Here is a 15,778-nt window from a genome sequence, read left to right on the forward strand (position 1 = left end):
AATCAGTATTTCTGATACAGCAACAATGTGAAATAGTTTCATATCTAATGACAAAATTGGAATGGCTGAAGTCCAGTCCGCAACTGAACTTTTATGCAGTTGGTATTTCTGCCAACACTTTTTACAGCAGCTGCCTAGCTTCACTGTGCAGTCCTGATATGATCTGAGCATGCTGAATGAAATTTTCTTTTTTTTTTTTCTTCTCTTTTTTAATGCATTGCTAAAACACAGGAGCAATTTCACTGGGCTTAGTTTGAAAGATTACTGAGCTTCTCAAACTGAGGTGGACAAATAGACTACATTGATTTCACAACAGAAAGTTAAAAATATAGAAATCTTTACTCAAACATCAAGAGGTTTTGAAGCAGAGCAACAGTTCACGAGGACACACAAGAATAAGAATAAAGCTTTACTCTGCAAACGAAGACAATTCTGTTCCATTGCAATCTGTTGTTCCACCTTTCATGAGGGAAATAAAACCACCACATGCCTCATCAGAGTGTGATATGAGTGCATGTATAGAAAATAATTGTATCAGTGGATACCAGAAGAGGATTTTTCTTTACCTAGTCATTCTTCTATTTGGTCTTCAGTAGAGACAACTAATGTTAAGTTTTGAGGCAACAAAAATAGTTTCATAAATAAATATTGTGCGTGGTGCAAAAAGAAATGGCTAAACCAGATTAGCAACTGAAGTTCTTGAAGTAGAGCTGTTTAGTCTCAAGACAAGGGGGTGGGTTGGGGGGTGACAGTAACAGCGACAGTGGCGGTGACAACTTATCCATCTGTATGAATGCCTGATTAGGGGGCAGCAAAGAAGGTGGAGTCAGACTTTTCTTAGTGATTTCCAGTGCAAGAACAAGAGGTAAAAAGTTTGAGGGTGGTCAAACATTGTAACAGGTTGCTCAGAGGTGTTTGGGAGTTTGGGTTTGGGAGTCTCCATTCTTGCAGCTATACAAAACTTAACTGGGTGCTGCTCCAGGTGACCCTGCTCTGAACAGAGAGGCTGGACTAGACAATCTCCAGATATCCCTACCAACATCGAGTATTCTGTCATTTCTGTGAGAACATCTGAACTATTTTTTCAACCTTTTGCTCCTAGAGGTAGACCTTTGCATATGGGCAGAACTGCACCAGCCTTGACAAGTTGAGAAACTCAATAACAACAAGCTCAGGCCAGTACATAGGTGTTGCTCTCCTGTGACTTGTCTGGCTTGATTATGGCTTTGCTTATTAAATTGTTAAAGCATACTAAGGACACACTATTGACATCAATACCACCAAGTGCATTGGCAATGATGTTTTCTTTTAAAATACCCTGGAAGACTGCTTTATCACTCCTTCCTACAAAGTTACTTTTCTGGTTTCTTTGCCTATGAATAGGAGAGCCAGGTTTAGCATTAAAACACTTATCTCCCAAATAATCACCTTTGCTACCAGGTTCATGGCTTATTTAGGCACTAATACAGTTGAACAGCGGCAGCTCTAATGTTTTTTAGCCAGAGAATTTTGTAATAGACATGTATGGATGTATTGCTGTACATCTGCATGGGTTCTTGTGTACTCATGCATATGTGTAATACTTGGCGATAGCTAGACAAATCACCACAGGGGGCTACTGCGCAAGCACATGAGCTCACAAGAACCCTCTAATGTGTTTATGTGTTAGTAATCCCCCCAAAAAAACACAAACAAAAACCTATGGAAATTTGTTGCAAATGATACCTTATTACAAGCTATAATTCAGAGGGAATTTTGCTACATATTTCCAACAGGCATGTGGTAATTTAAGGTGATGACAAAACATTTATACTGTCTATAAACTTCAGAGGAAGCTCAAGCAAATAATGCATAATTAGGGATTACATTGCTTCTGAACTGGCGTAAAGTAATATCTGACCCAAAACATGGGCACAGGGATTGCTGGGCTCTGTCCTCCTCATATGTGTAGACACAACCTTTCCTTTTTCATTGCATCAGGTACTTACTACTTGTGAATTTCCTGTCCTCTTAAAAAGGTGTGCTTTGCTTGTCTGAATCAGTTGAACTTTTATACTTATTGCATGTGATGCATATTCATAATACATAAATATAGAAAACAGACAGGAAATACTCTAAGTAAGTGTAGTGTATCTATAACTAGCTAGTGAGTAATAAACAGCAATACAATAGAAATTTGGGCAGATCTGCCAGTTAGATATCAAAGTGCCAATGAAACCATTATCTGACACAATGATTTACTATACATATATGACACATACTGTAAAAATATTTATTTTAGAAATGCTATAAAGGTTCTTTTCTAATATGAAGGTTAATTATTTTATCTTACAGCTACTAGCTTTCTAATTTTGCACCCAAACTAAAACATAAAAATGTGTGAAAAATGACCAAAGGGAATGTCACATCTTGAAATAGCAGAAGGAGAAAAAACAGAAGTGGCAACTATTGAAGAAAGGGCAGATAAAGAGGCTGCAGGCATTTGTCAAATTTAGTTATCCAGGACCTTTCAAATATATCATAGTGCTCCAAAATTTGGATTTCTGTACACTTCTGTGATCCTGTTATCTTGTTTGGATCACGCTTTTATTTGAACTAGACATGAGTAGGAAGGCAGTGCTTGAACTTGTAAGGAGTGAAGAAATAATCACAATGAGCATCCCTTGAAATCTCCTGATTCTACATAAATGATGCCTGATGCCTGTTCTGGACTCAGTGACAATTTTGTCTAATTAAGCTGAACTACAATTGTCACAAGAAGACCTGCTCTTTCAAATGTGTTAAGGAAACAGCCTTTCATGCTAAAAGAGGCAGCTTTTTTCTTAATTGCAAATAAGCAAGTACAGCACTGCTAGTAGGATCAAATTTTGAGTGTTTTACCAAAGCAGAAGGATAACTGTGCACCACATTGTGTTTTGATATGAAAGCTACAAAAAGCAGAAGCAGCAGTTCAGATACAATAATAGCATATAGGAAGACTGTGTGTTCATGTGCATGTATTTCTGATGCTTATCTATTGATATATATATACATTCATATGAAACATGTATATTTTGCTATGTACACATACAAATATCATTTGAGAAAGAAAAAAACCCCTGATTCTTATCTGAATTTTCTTTAACAAGAAACAATAAAGGAAGCTATGTAAGGATTTTTTCACATGTGACAGTGACAATTTTTGCTTTCTAAAATTCATCCTGATATCTTAGTATCTTTTCACTTTATTATCTATCCATCTCTATCCGTATCTACTATGGTTCAAAACCGTAGACAAGAAGGAAAACATACTTTTTAGTAACTGTTATCTCAACTAATCTGTGATTAATATACCCTCACGTCCAGACATTCCCATTAAATGAGGAAGGAGTTGACACACACATTCACCAATAATTCATGAGTCAACACTCCTGGGCACAAACCTAGTAATATTTTACACTCAGGATTAGCATGTGCAGAGTATGAGATTTTTAAAGACTGTATCATTATAGTAGGTGCTCTCAGAAGATATTCCTTGTCTGCTGGAAAACGAAAAAAAGAACACTGTAGTGTAACATCAGTCGGGTATAAAAATCAATTGTATTTCAACCTGAAGCATACATCCCTTTTGACAAAGAGATCTTTGAGTCTAATAGTGAATCAGTGACATCTCATACATCTGATGACTTACCATGTTAACCACCACCCCCACCTCCCACCTCCCATAGCTGCAATTGTAATGTTTATGAATGTTTGTTTGTTTGTTTTCTTCCTGTGTTTACTATCAGTGGAAATACAGGAATGCAGATTCTAGATTTCCTTAGACATCTTAATCGGACCCCTTAGAGCAGCCATTGCAGAAGGAAGTATCCGTACTCATTTATAATCTTCAAAATAGCAAGATGCAACATGATAGGAAACTCTGCCTCAACCCTTAGCTTTGAATCAGGGACGTTTGAACTACAAGATGCAAAGAAATTTGCTGCCTGGCAAGATCAACTAGTGCTGGCTCAGCCCCGATTATGCCACCTGACTTTGGGATACCCTTCCTTAGACAGAAAAGAAAAAGTTCTGTTAAGGCAGCTCTGTGCCATTAAAGATTCGCTCACACTGTGGGAGGGACACACCTGTTGAATTAAAGGAAAAATATAAAAGTACATTCAACTGCCTGTAGGAAGTAGTTTTGAGCGCTCTTTGAGCTATTTCAGTAGCACAAAGAACAGCTATTTTGGTGCATGTAGGGCCATACTATATGTGAATTTTGAGTATTACAGTTCTGTTTAAGAGACAGCCAAGCTCGGTTGCCCATTTTGCTGTGCTCACTTAGGCTTGTGTTAAGAATCTTTTACGTTGCTCTGCAGCTGTGAAAGAAGGATATATACAGACACCATAACTTTACTGTTAGAGCTGCCTCATGTTTTCTTTACTGTCAATTGTTAGTTCCATAAAATATTTCTAAGGTTATTGTTAAAATAAATGTGCATATTTTTGAGAAATATATAAGCGCACACAAATCAAATAAAGGGCTTGGATGATTATAAAGTCCAAACAAAGCATTGGATGTAGCAACCTTCCCCACTGTTTTTTAGAGCTGAAATGATATCTTACATCTATGTGACACTAATCATTTTGTGCAGAAACTGACAATTTTTCTAGTAACTATATTTCCAAAGGACTAATCAAGGCTAGTGGTTTCCTACTAAAACATAGCCAGAAGAAATTATGTCAGTGCCTTCTTCCTACTCTTTTTATAAGTACCAGATGGATGCAGCTTTTCTCAAGGACACAGAGACTTGTATTCCAAGTCCTTCTCACCCTCATGGTCAACACATGTCCTGGGGGGAAGAGAGCATCTTAAACCATACAACAGTAGAACATGCTGTGTAGCCATCTTGTTAAAATTGGTGTGCTGTTTAGAAAGGAATATATGATTCATGGACCAAAAGGGAAGAGCATCAGCAGGAATATAATTCTCTAGCTTGGGTATTCAGTTGGCAAAGTGGAGTCCTGGTTCTTGTCTCTGCTATCACAATTACTTCTGATGTTTATCTGGCAGCTACTGCCTGTAAAATTCAAGGAAAAGAACAGCTACAGTGCATTTCATCAGTGGCATAATCCTACCAATGTGCATTTGGAAGGATTACTAAACTGGAATAATTTTGACATAGGGAGGAATGAGTAGCCAGATACTGCAGGATATAGCCATTTAATGAATGTTCAGAAGCAGATCAACAAAATTTGCAAAGACCTTTCAATGGAGACACACTTGTAAATGGAAAATAATTTGGATTTTATTTAAAACAGAATATGAATTCACATTCAAAAGTGGAGCTGTCAATCATTAAGTGCATAAGTATTCATTTTTTGTTTGTGGCTTTTAATTTTTTTTTTAACCACACTTATTAACAGTGATTCCATTCATTGGATTTTTTGTCAGTCAATTGGTTTAACAGCCATGAAGTCCTGTAAATGAATCAGTCTTATGATGAAGATTTGCCTGCATACTTTTTTAGTATGATATACTTCTGTTATGCAATTATTTCAACACCCATCTATTTCTAATAAAAAGACTTGTTTATGAGCCTAGTAAACACACAATCCATTATGGAATCATGAAACAGCTAATTAACTTTGTGAATTTAAAGTTCTGTACTTGCACATGAAAACTAATTAGTGTTTATATGGATTCCTGAATCAAACTTCCTTCCTTTTTCTCTTCAAGTGGTTGTTAACTTAAATTCAAGAGATTTGTAGTATTTTCCCTTACTTTTCTAAAAAGCATGCTGAAGTTTATAGTTAATAAAAAGCTGTATTGTTTACACACTCTGAATCATTGTCACCTATTTGTTTTGCACAGTTGCAAACAATTTATTCACATTTTATCTTAGAGTTACACACTCATCTCAGCTTTATTCAGGAGGCTGAATTCAAGCATGACTCGAGCAATAGTTCCCTAGAATTTAAAGGTAGGCTGTTCCTAGTCTTGGGACAGCTATGTCAGGAAATAGGTTAGGACTCTTCTTTCCATGTTTGTGGCTGACTTATAATTAAACACAGCAGTGCCTCATGCTGAACTGAGCATAATTATGCCACTCGGGGGTGGGAAGTTTGGGCAGTGGTATATGCTCCATGCCTTGATTAAGTGAGAAAGGAACAATGAGGCAAAATTCCCATGTCCTACTGACAACACTAATTGTGTCCACACACCCAAAGTTAGTAGCAGACTGAAAGCATTAATAACACATTGATCTACCGCAGCATATTACAAAAACTTCAGGAATGGCTGTGCTCCAAAAGTTTTCTGAAGTTTCCTCATTCCCTCTCATGGATTGCTTTGTTGCTGTATCACACTCTATTTGGTGCTATGTTTGTAATCAGAATTAAATCAACTGTGGTGTGATCCCTGCCCCAGACATTGGTATGGAAGTGTGGAAATATATGTAATGGCAAGGAATACAGATTCGAGTCAGGGCCATTTGTCCTGGTTTCGGCAGGGATAGAGTTAATTTTCTTCCTAGCAGCTGCTATAGTGCTGTGGTTTGGATTTAGGATGAGAATAATGTTGATAACACACTGATGTTTTTAGTTGTTGCCAAGCAGTCAAGGACTTTTCAGCTTCTCATACTGCCCTGCCAATGAGAAGATGGGGAGCGCCCAAGGAGCTGGGAGGGGACACAGCCAGGACAGCTGACCCAAACTGGCCAAAGGGATATTCCATACCATAAGACATGTTCTGTCTACAGCTGGGGACTGAGCCAGGAGGCTCGTCAGCTCGGGGTCTTGCAGAGCATTGACTTCGGGTGGTGAGAAATTGTGCTGATCATCACTTGTTTTGTATTATTATTATTATCATCATCATCATCATCATCATCCTTTTTTTGTTTTGTTTTGTTTTGTCCTATTAAATTGTTTTTATCTCAACCCACAAAGGGTTTTTTTTTCCCCTTTTTCATTTTCAATTCTCTCCCCCGTCCCACTAGGTGAGCAAATGGCTGTGTGGGTTTTTTAGCTGTCTGCCGGGTTAAACCATAACACCATTAAATGGAACAAAGGCATTTGTGAAGGTTGGAAAGACAATTGGATTAGGATCCTGGCACAGCATAGGTCCAGACTGCAGCTCTGCCACAAGCTGACCTGACACAACCGTTCAGCAAGGCAGAGAGACAAGGAGGCCATGCCAGATAGGAGCTGCAGAAAGGAGGACTGGTACTCCTCGAGAGGGCAAAAGTGTGCATTATGGACAGAGATTTGCTGTAGCATTGTTTCCACCTGTATGCTTCTTTATTGCCTCAACAGATATTGGGAAATCAGTACAACATGGGAAGCAAAAGTAGAGAAAGCAAATTCAGCTTCTGAACGAGCTCAGTTACAATGATGAGAAAGTGAGACACAAGGGTCCTTTATGTAGCTGTCTCAAGAGCCATGAAGTCATGGATCAGCAATACCAAAACTGACGAAAGAGCAGTGGTCCTACTCCTTAAAAAATATCTGTTGCTCATGTCCTGAACAAGAAGTTTCATAATAATCTTTTTTTTTCTTTATTTTTTCTTCAGTAAGGTAATAATTCACAGCCAAGTTCAGTAACTTCTTTTTCAAAATGCAGTTGGTTCACAAGGAAGATGCAACAGTTTCAGCTGGTGGAAATTAAAGCAGATTAAAGACTGAGTATGAGTTCATTGCGTAACTACTGCAGAAAAAGAAACTGCCACAGTGGCTAGTCTTAATAGAAGTGAATATTAAGTACAGAAAACAATTATCCTGCTATACTTCAGCCCTGAAGTGAAACATTACATTGAATCAGCAATCAGCATTGCTGTATAGGGGGGAAAAAATAGTTAACAGTTTTAGAATATAAAACCTTTCAAGTAGAAAGTATAAGAAAATCAAGAATATTCTGCCAAAATGATAACCGACAGAGGATGTGATAACTCTCCCTGGAAATATGTACAGGGACATCTTAAGAAAGACTCATTAATCAGAGAACAGAAAAACAGTAATGGACTTGAACTGTGGAAAGACAATCTTAGACTGGATATTAGACATATCTGCCAAAGTACAAGCTCAGTTAAAGGAAAAATCTTCCAGCATACTTAACACTACTTCACAAGCCTCTCTATTTTTTTCATCTTACTAGTTTGATATCTTACTGGTTTTCTTTTGTATTTGGGTTTTGGTTTGGTTTTTGGTTTTTGTTTTTGTTTTTTTGTTTGTGTGTTTGTTTTTTCCCATTTCATTCATTTGCTACTTAGATGTTTTAACTGTGAGCTCTGCTTTTTGCTTGTTTGTTTGCTTTAACCTGAGATTCCAAAGCCTTCTGGTTGCCCAAACCACCATCAGTCTTCACTACCACATGGACTGGGAGGTCCAACCACAGAGATGGGGAGGTCCAGCTCAGTTGCTGCTACATGAACCTGTTTTTACTGATCCAACCCTAGATCCAGTTCCCCTTCCTTCTCTCTTGGTGACAGGTTTCCCTTTGCTCAGATTGAACAGACAATTTGATACTCTGCACCCATAAATGCCTTTATTGCTCTAAACTATCTTTAAAGAAGTATACTGGGCCCTTAATGTGTGACTCTAGTAAAAGAGAAAAGTAGAGATCCGTCACCCCAGTAGAAGGTCCCAAAAATCATATACGCGAATTTCTTCCAGAAGAACATCTGAATTTTCTTCCAGGGAGCTGCAAAAGCATTCCCACAGGGGATGATAATAATTCTAAATGGCATACAAAATGCTGGTGTAGAGACTTCACTCTAAGTCAGCCTTTCTGGTGAATCCTAACAGTGGCATGCTGTATAGCATACATGCTCCTCATTTATGATGAGTACAAGGGTTCATTTAGGTACAGGCCTTGACTAGAATGGTATCTTATATCCTCACCCCAACACATCGTGAGACTCTACACAGCAGAGCACAGTCAGCACTACGAAGTTGAAGTCTGAGGGGCTAAATCTCAAAATCCACCATGAAGTTCTGATTTCACACTTGAGATATTGTTCCATGCTTTTCTGATTATAGAACTTTTTTTCTGTAAAGACATAATCCTGTGGGCCACAGTGGCTGGTTTACTAGGCTCTATTGCACTACAGCACAAGACCTTGGCTGTCTGAGAATAACCTGAGTAATAATGATATTACTGAGGTGATTGTGAAAATGAGTTTACCAGTCTTGATAGCACAGAGGACTCTGGAAGCCATAGGGAGGTATGGCAAATTATAGTAAATAATGATGTTTAGTGATGTCCCATTTCCGGAATAGGATCTTAGATTACTCAGTACCCAGCATCTGCTAATAAATAAAAGAAGTAAACAGGAAAAGTTCTAATGGGGCTTGTCAGCATACTTCACAGTCTCCTCTGGCTAGTGGGAACTTATCAAGCAAACATTTTTCATTGTTCAAATCATTTCAGTATCAAACCTGGATCAATGTTGAATGAGATTTTTAACTGTTATTTTTCAGGACAAACAGTACCTCTCCTCTGTGAAATTAATAGGGAAGGTAGCACTGAAGAAATCTGCTGTGTGCTGGGGCTGCTGACGTGAGTGGAAAAATATTATTGCAATATTGCTCTCAGAAGAAATCATATGAGAAAACAGATTTTGTAGCTACAAAGCACTAAATGCCAAGTGAACATGGCTGAATTCTTAATTGCTTCTCAGAAAGTTTGTTCACTAGACAATAAATTACACTAAAGCCTTCATGAAAAATGTCTGCTATGAAAGAAGATTAATTCTCTCCTAATAAAAGCTATATTTCATTATTAATCTGTAAGTTTTGTGAAGTCCGAATAAACTCCAGTCCTAAATAAATTAGGAATATCCAGCATTAGAGATGAAAATCTAGAGCTTTGTTATGAACCTATGTGTTACAAATAGCTTATAAATAATTTGATATATGGGCCGAATGACCTACCAATGATTCAACATGGGGTAGTTCAGAGAAGGTCATCTTAGATGTAACAGATTTCAAGATTCTTTTTTAATTTTGAGATGAAACCAAGGCAGCTTCAGAGTAGACATAGTGACAGCAGTCACAGATAAGCCTGATGTACTCCTTGCCTTCTTTGTCTCTGTTTTCATCAACAAAGTCTCACAGGCCTCTCTGTTTAGAAGCAGGGTTCAAGGAGAAGAATACACAGCAGAGGATTAAGATCAATTACTTGACCCATACCAATCCACATGCTGCATTCAAGGAAGTTGAGAGAAATGTTTCTTGCAAGGCTGCTTTCTATCATCTTGGAAAGGTCATGGAGATCAGGAGAGTTCCTGGATGAATGGAGAAAGAAAACGTTGCACCCATCTTCAAAAAAGGCCAGTCATTCCAGGATGTGTGATTGAGGGGAGAGCAGGGGGTAACCATTCACCTTTATTTCAGCAAGGCATTCAACACTGACTCCCACAATATTCTTTTGTTCAAGTTAGAACACTACCATCTGGATGGGTGAAAAACTACACAGGTAAAAGCTGGTTGGATGATCGGGCTCAGGAGGACATGGTTAATTGGTCATAATCTACCTGGAGGACAGTAACATGCAGTAACGCAGGGGTCTGTCCTGGGAATTGTCCTGCTTAATATCTTTGTCAATGGAGGAGGTGATGGAGCATACACTTATCACACCTCAGATGGCACCAAATTGAGGAAGCAGCTGGTACGGGCGAGGGTAGTGCTGTCATCCAGAGGGACCTAGACAGGCTGGAGGAATGGGCTAACAGGAAGCTCATTAGAACCAGGAAGGTCAGATGCACATCACTGTACCTGGGGAGGAATTGCCCCTTGCAACAGATACAGGCTGTGGCTTGACTGGTTGGGGAGCAGCTCTGTAGAAAAGCCCCTGGGGGTTTGGCTGACAGTAAGTTGAACATGAGCTAGTAGTCACCTGGCAGCAAAGAGGTGTTAACAGGAGCAGAACCTGAAGATCAAGGAAAGGGATTATCCTCCTCTACTCACCACACTTTGGACAGTGTCTCAAATACTGCATCCAGTTTTGAGCTCCCATTATCAGAAAAACATCAGTTAATTGGACCAGTGTAGGGCCACCACAATGGCTTGATGTTGGAGCATGAGTAGAGACTGAGGGAGCTGGGCTTGTTTAGCCTGTAGAAGACAGCTTCAGGGGGACTGAGCAGTGGTGGCCTATTACATACTGGGAGGCATATTGCTTTAACATCCATGTTGAGTATTTAATTTTACTTTAATTTCCTTTAATTTAATAATTGCAAGGATTTGGTAATCTAAATGTCTTGACTTTAGAACACACAGTTGAGAAAGAGAAGGAAAAGAAAACTGTAAAGCTAACAACAGCAAATTCAACTCATTTTATTAGACAAAAACAAGGCTTTGTCATATGTTAATTTATTGGATTAGAATGTGAATGTGGTAAGTAATAATGCTGTTTTGACAATGAGTGATAAGGAGATTTTGATAAAATATTTATGAGGTTGTGGGTTTTTGACACCAATGATTGTTACTGAATATTTTTAAGGTCACCATGACACTGAAGAATTTTGACAAGATATTTATGAAGGCATTGTGGTCCTAAAGATGGATGAAGATATGGAAGTGATGTAAATTAAATGAATTCATGAAAGACAAATATATCAAGGGCTATTAAGCACAAAGATATCAATTCTGACTCAAGGAGTCAGACAGCGTAAAGCTGGGAGGTTATACCAGAGAACTATCACTATCTGCTTGTGCTTTTCTTACACTCTTTTTATAAGCACCATAGAATAACTACAGATGAAGACAGGATATTATGTTATCTGAAATATTCTTTTGACCTAATATGTACAATCCAATGCATAAGGTACAAAGGTACCCTATTCTGAGATTATAACTACCTCTAAACTTAAATGAAGGTGTTCATTAGGTGATGAAGGTTACAAAGGAGTATATACATATACAAGCAATTCCTCTTTCAAGCTTTCCTGAAAATGTTCCTTTTAAAATCTGTTAAACATTTTCTTTGGCCAAGTCAAAAAAAAAAAAAAAAAGTTCTGACATTGCTAATAAGCTGATAACAAGATTTTGCTTTGCAATTCTTTTTTATTTATTTATTTATTTATTTATTTATTTTTAAAATTCAGATATAGAAATGCCTGCTTTTCTTCTTTGTTTGTATGACTTTCTGTAGAAATTAAAGTGTGATTGTCCAGAACCTCAGCTTACACTATGGAGAATATTAAATTGAAAAATATCAAAGTAAAATGGTTTATTTCAATAAATAATTTAATGGAGACTTTTAACTTCTTTTAAATAATGTAATGCCAATTATTCCATTAAAAATTTGAATCTAAGGAACTCAGTTTCTAAAATAAAACAAAACATTCCAGATTTTAGGTCTGATCTTATTTTGATGTTTGGTCTTTTTTTTAGGACTATAAATTTTTTTTGCAATCAACTGTTTTAAATAATCTTTCACCACCAGTAGTTTTAAGGAAAGAAATGACAAACTAGTGATGATACTTATAGCAATGGAAAGGACTTGCCTCCAAGAAAGATAATAGTGTGCCAAAAAGCATGAACTTTTGACTGCGATAAGAAAGTGAGGATTAGGTATGTGAGAAGAGATTAATGAATGTGTCCAGAAAGCAATGGGAAAGAATGGCTTTAAAAATCTTCACTTCTGATGTGTGGTAGTGTGCCCTGGTGAAGTTATGATTAGCATCTTAACCTTACTGAAATTAATAACAAAGCCTTTACCACTTCAAATGGAGAAGAGATTTCAGCCTAATTGTGATGTCATAATGTCTATGCTGTTGGTACAGACAGCTCCTGCCTTGGCAATATGTGACCTTGTCCCACTAGTGAAAATGGATTGCAGAGTAATGTGTTCATATAAAGTATCCTGGGACTAAAAGCAGCCTAACTGTACTTGCACATCATTGAACCCATGCTAGGAGGGCTATGCCATATCATACAGACTTCTCTCTCAGTCCGAAGCTAAAAATAGAAGGTTCTATGCACTGCACTCCAATGCCCAGTTTAGTCATGCCTTACACATGAATTCTTAACTGCTATACTGATCTTTAGAAACTCTTCAAATCTCTTTTAACTGCAGTGAAAACTGAAAAGAAATAAATTTTTTAAAATTGCTGGCCATGCTTATATGCTTCGGCAAGTACCTCACTCAGAAAATAGCCTAAATGAATTGCAGAATCACAAAATTTTTGAGGTTGGAAAGGACCTCTGGGGATCGTCTAGTCCAACCCTTCTACAGGTGCAAAACTTTGTTCTGCTTCATGAGGTTCCTGTCAACCCACTTCTCCAGCCTGTCAGGGTCCCTCTGAATAGCAGCAGCACAACCGTCTCGTCTATCAAACACTCCTCCCAGTTTTGTATCATCTGCAGAGCTTCTATAGATGTACTCTGTCTCACCATGAAGGGAAGAGGTTATTAATGAAGAACCATTAATGATGTCAAACATGACTGGGCTCAGTATTGACTCTTGAGGTACGCCACTAGTGACTAGCCTCCAGCTGGGCTTTGTTCTCCTTAACACAACACTTCCAGACTGGCAGTTCAGCCAGTTTTCAGTCCACCTCACTGTACACTACCCTAGCCCATAACTCATCAGTTTGTCCATAAAAGTGTTATGGAAAACAGTATCAAAAGCCTGGCTGAAGTCAAGATAAGTAATACCTACTGCTCTTCCCTCTTCCACCAAACTAGTCATTTTGTTGTAGAAAGCTACCAGGTTGGTAAAGCATGCTTCCCCTTTGTAAATCTGTGCTAACTGCTCCAAACCACCTTCTTCTCTTTACTATATTTGTAAATTACTTCCAGGGGAATTTGGTTTATTGCTTTTCCAGGAACTGAGATGGATTTTTCTGGCCTATACTTCCTCTGGTCCTCCTCTTTTTCTTGAAGACAGGGTTGAAAAAAAGAATTTAGGCTGAGGATTCGGGGACGAGAATGAACCATTATTCCCAAATGTAAAGCAGTTTTCAAGTTAAATTGCATGTGGGTAAACCTGAAACTTCTGCTTTTCTTTTTCAATTGTAAAGTACTACTAATTTCAGCTGAATAATCTAACAGTCAACACGAATGGCACCTAATTATATAACCTGCTATTTAAAATCTCTTATATTACATAAATAATCTAATAAATGGAAGTATATGTATTATATAAGAGAATATCCTTTTTCTTTTGAAGATCATAAGAGTAATTTAATTTAGTATCAGCAAGAATAGCTTAGTCTTAGTTACTGAGTTCTTTCTTTAAAGACATGAAATTGTCTCCTAGAAGAATATACCTCAGATAGAAAAGATATATATGTCCTGGAGGACTATTCTCCTATGTCAACAATTATTAGTTCAAAGTAATACTTGATAATGAAGATAAAGGCCGATATTGTAAGATAGTATATATAGATGGAATAAAAATACTGACTCATTTGTACCCTTGTGACAGCAAAGAGCAACGAGGGAAGGATCACAAGACAATCCAAGAACTAAGGCACAACCCTCCAAAAGATTAATCTCATCCAGCTTTAGGCATCTAAAAGTTGGGTGTATAGTCTAGCAAACTGTCTAGGCTTTAGATCCAGGAAAAAAAATCATTCTCTGTCACAGACACATCTATTTTAGAGTAGCATCAATCACCTTCTAGCTAAAGTTAGAAGATATGAATCTCAACTTTCTTGTGCGACTTTAGAGAATTCTTTGGTATTTCCTTATATTAGATTTAGAGCTAAACAGTCAGGATAATATACATTTTGTCTTAAAAGATCAGGGGACAATATGTTAAAATGTATGAAATGTTAATATAAATATAACAATACTTCAAAGCGGAAATGAGAGCTGCTGTTAGGACAATCCTGGATAAGTCATTCAGTCTGTGCCAACAGATCCAAATACAGGCATAAAATGAATATCAGAGGATGTGATGGCACCAGCTGTGCTTGCAACACTTTTGTAGTTACATATATGCAAAATGAGTGAACTCTACTAAGGCGAAAAATAAGCCTGTACATTCATAACAGGCTACCAAGTGCTCAGACCGCCTAAGGAAATATGAAGTCGATGGATGATGTAGATTTTTGATGACAGATGAATTGTCTACATTTCCATTCTAGATTATGCTTCCTAAGTAAATGAGTATTGTCATTGACTTGTCTCATCAATCCCGTCAGTGTGATAGAACTGGCCACAGCAGGAACCAACTTGTTGAAATTTTAAAGTTACATCTGAAGCAGTTGTACTCTGAGATATATAACTCACATTGACTTCTGTGCTAATTGCTTTTGTGCTTTTGAGGAAAGAACTTTGCCAAGAAGAGGTTTTTTTATGAATTGTCTGTGAAAATATAAGCTAATTTACCTGTGTCTTTTGTATACCATTTCAGTGTGTGATATGATCAGAGAGCATCTAATCCAGAAGACTGTTAGAAACCTGAAACAGGTCTGAGAAAGTGTAGATATGGTGCATAGTAGAGCTTTCTTTGCATCTTCTTTTGATCTCAGTGCTCTTTTGGATATAATTTTAGTAAGCAAGACACAAGCACCAGAAATCTGAAGGAATTCACAAGCACCTTTTAGAGAGACCTTCTCAATAGCATATTTCTAGGTACGTCATATATTCACTCTTTCAGAAGCAGCAAAACAAACCAAAACAAAATCCCCCAAAACCCATAAGTAATCAAAGCTAAACTATACAGTGAATTAAGGCTCCCAATACCTTAACGTGACCAGCTGAAGCCCTAAGGTGGCATTGCTTAAACACAGAATTTGGAGACAGCTGTAAGTGTTACTAGTACAACCAGGCCCAAAAGGCAAGAGGATACACAGGGGAACTCCGA

The sequence above is a fragment of the Grus americana genome, chromosome 1, assembly GCF_028858705.1.
Source record: "Grus americana isolate bGruAme1 chromosome 1, bGruAme1.mat, whole genome shotgun sequence".
Taxonomy (NCBI): Eukaryota; Metazoa; Chordata; class Aves; order Gruiformes; family Gruidae; genus Grus; species Grus americana.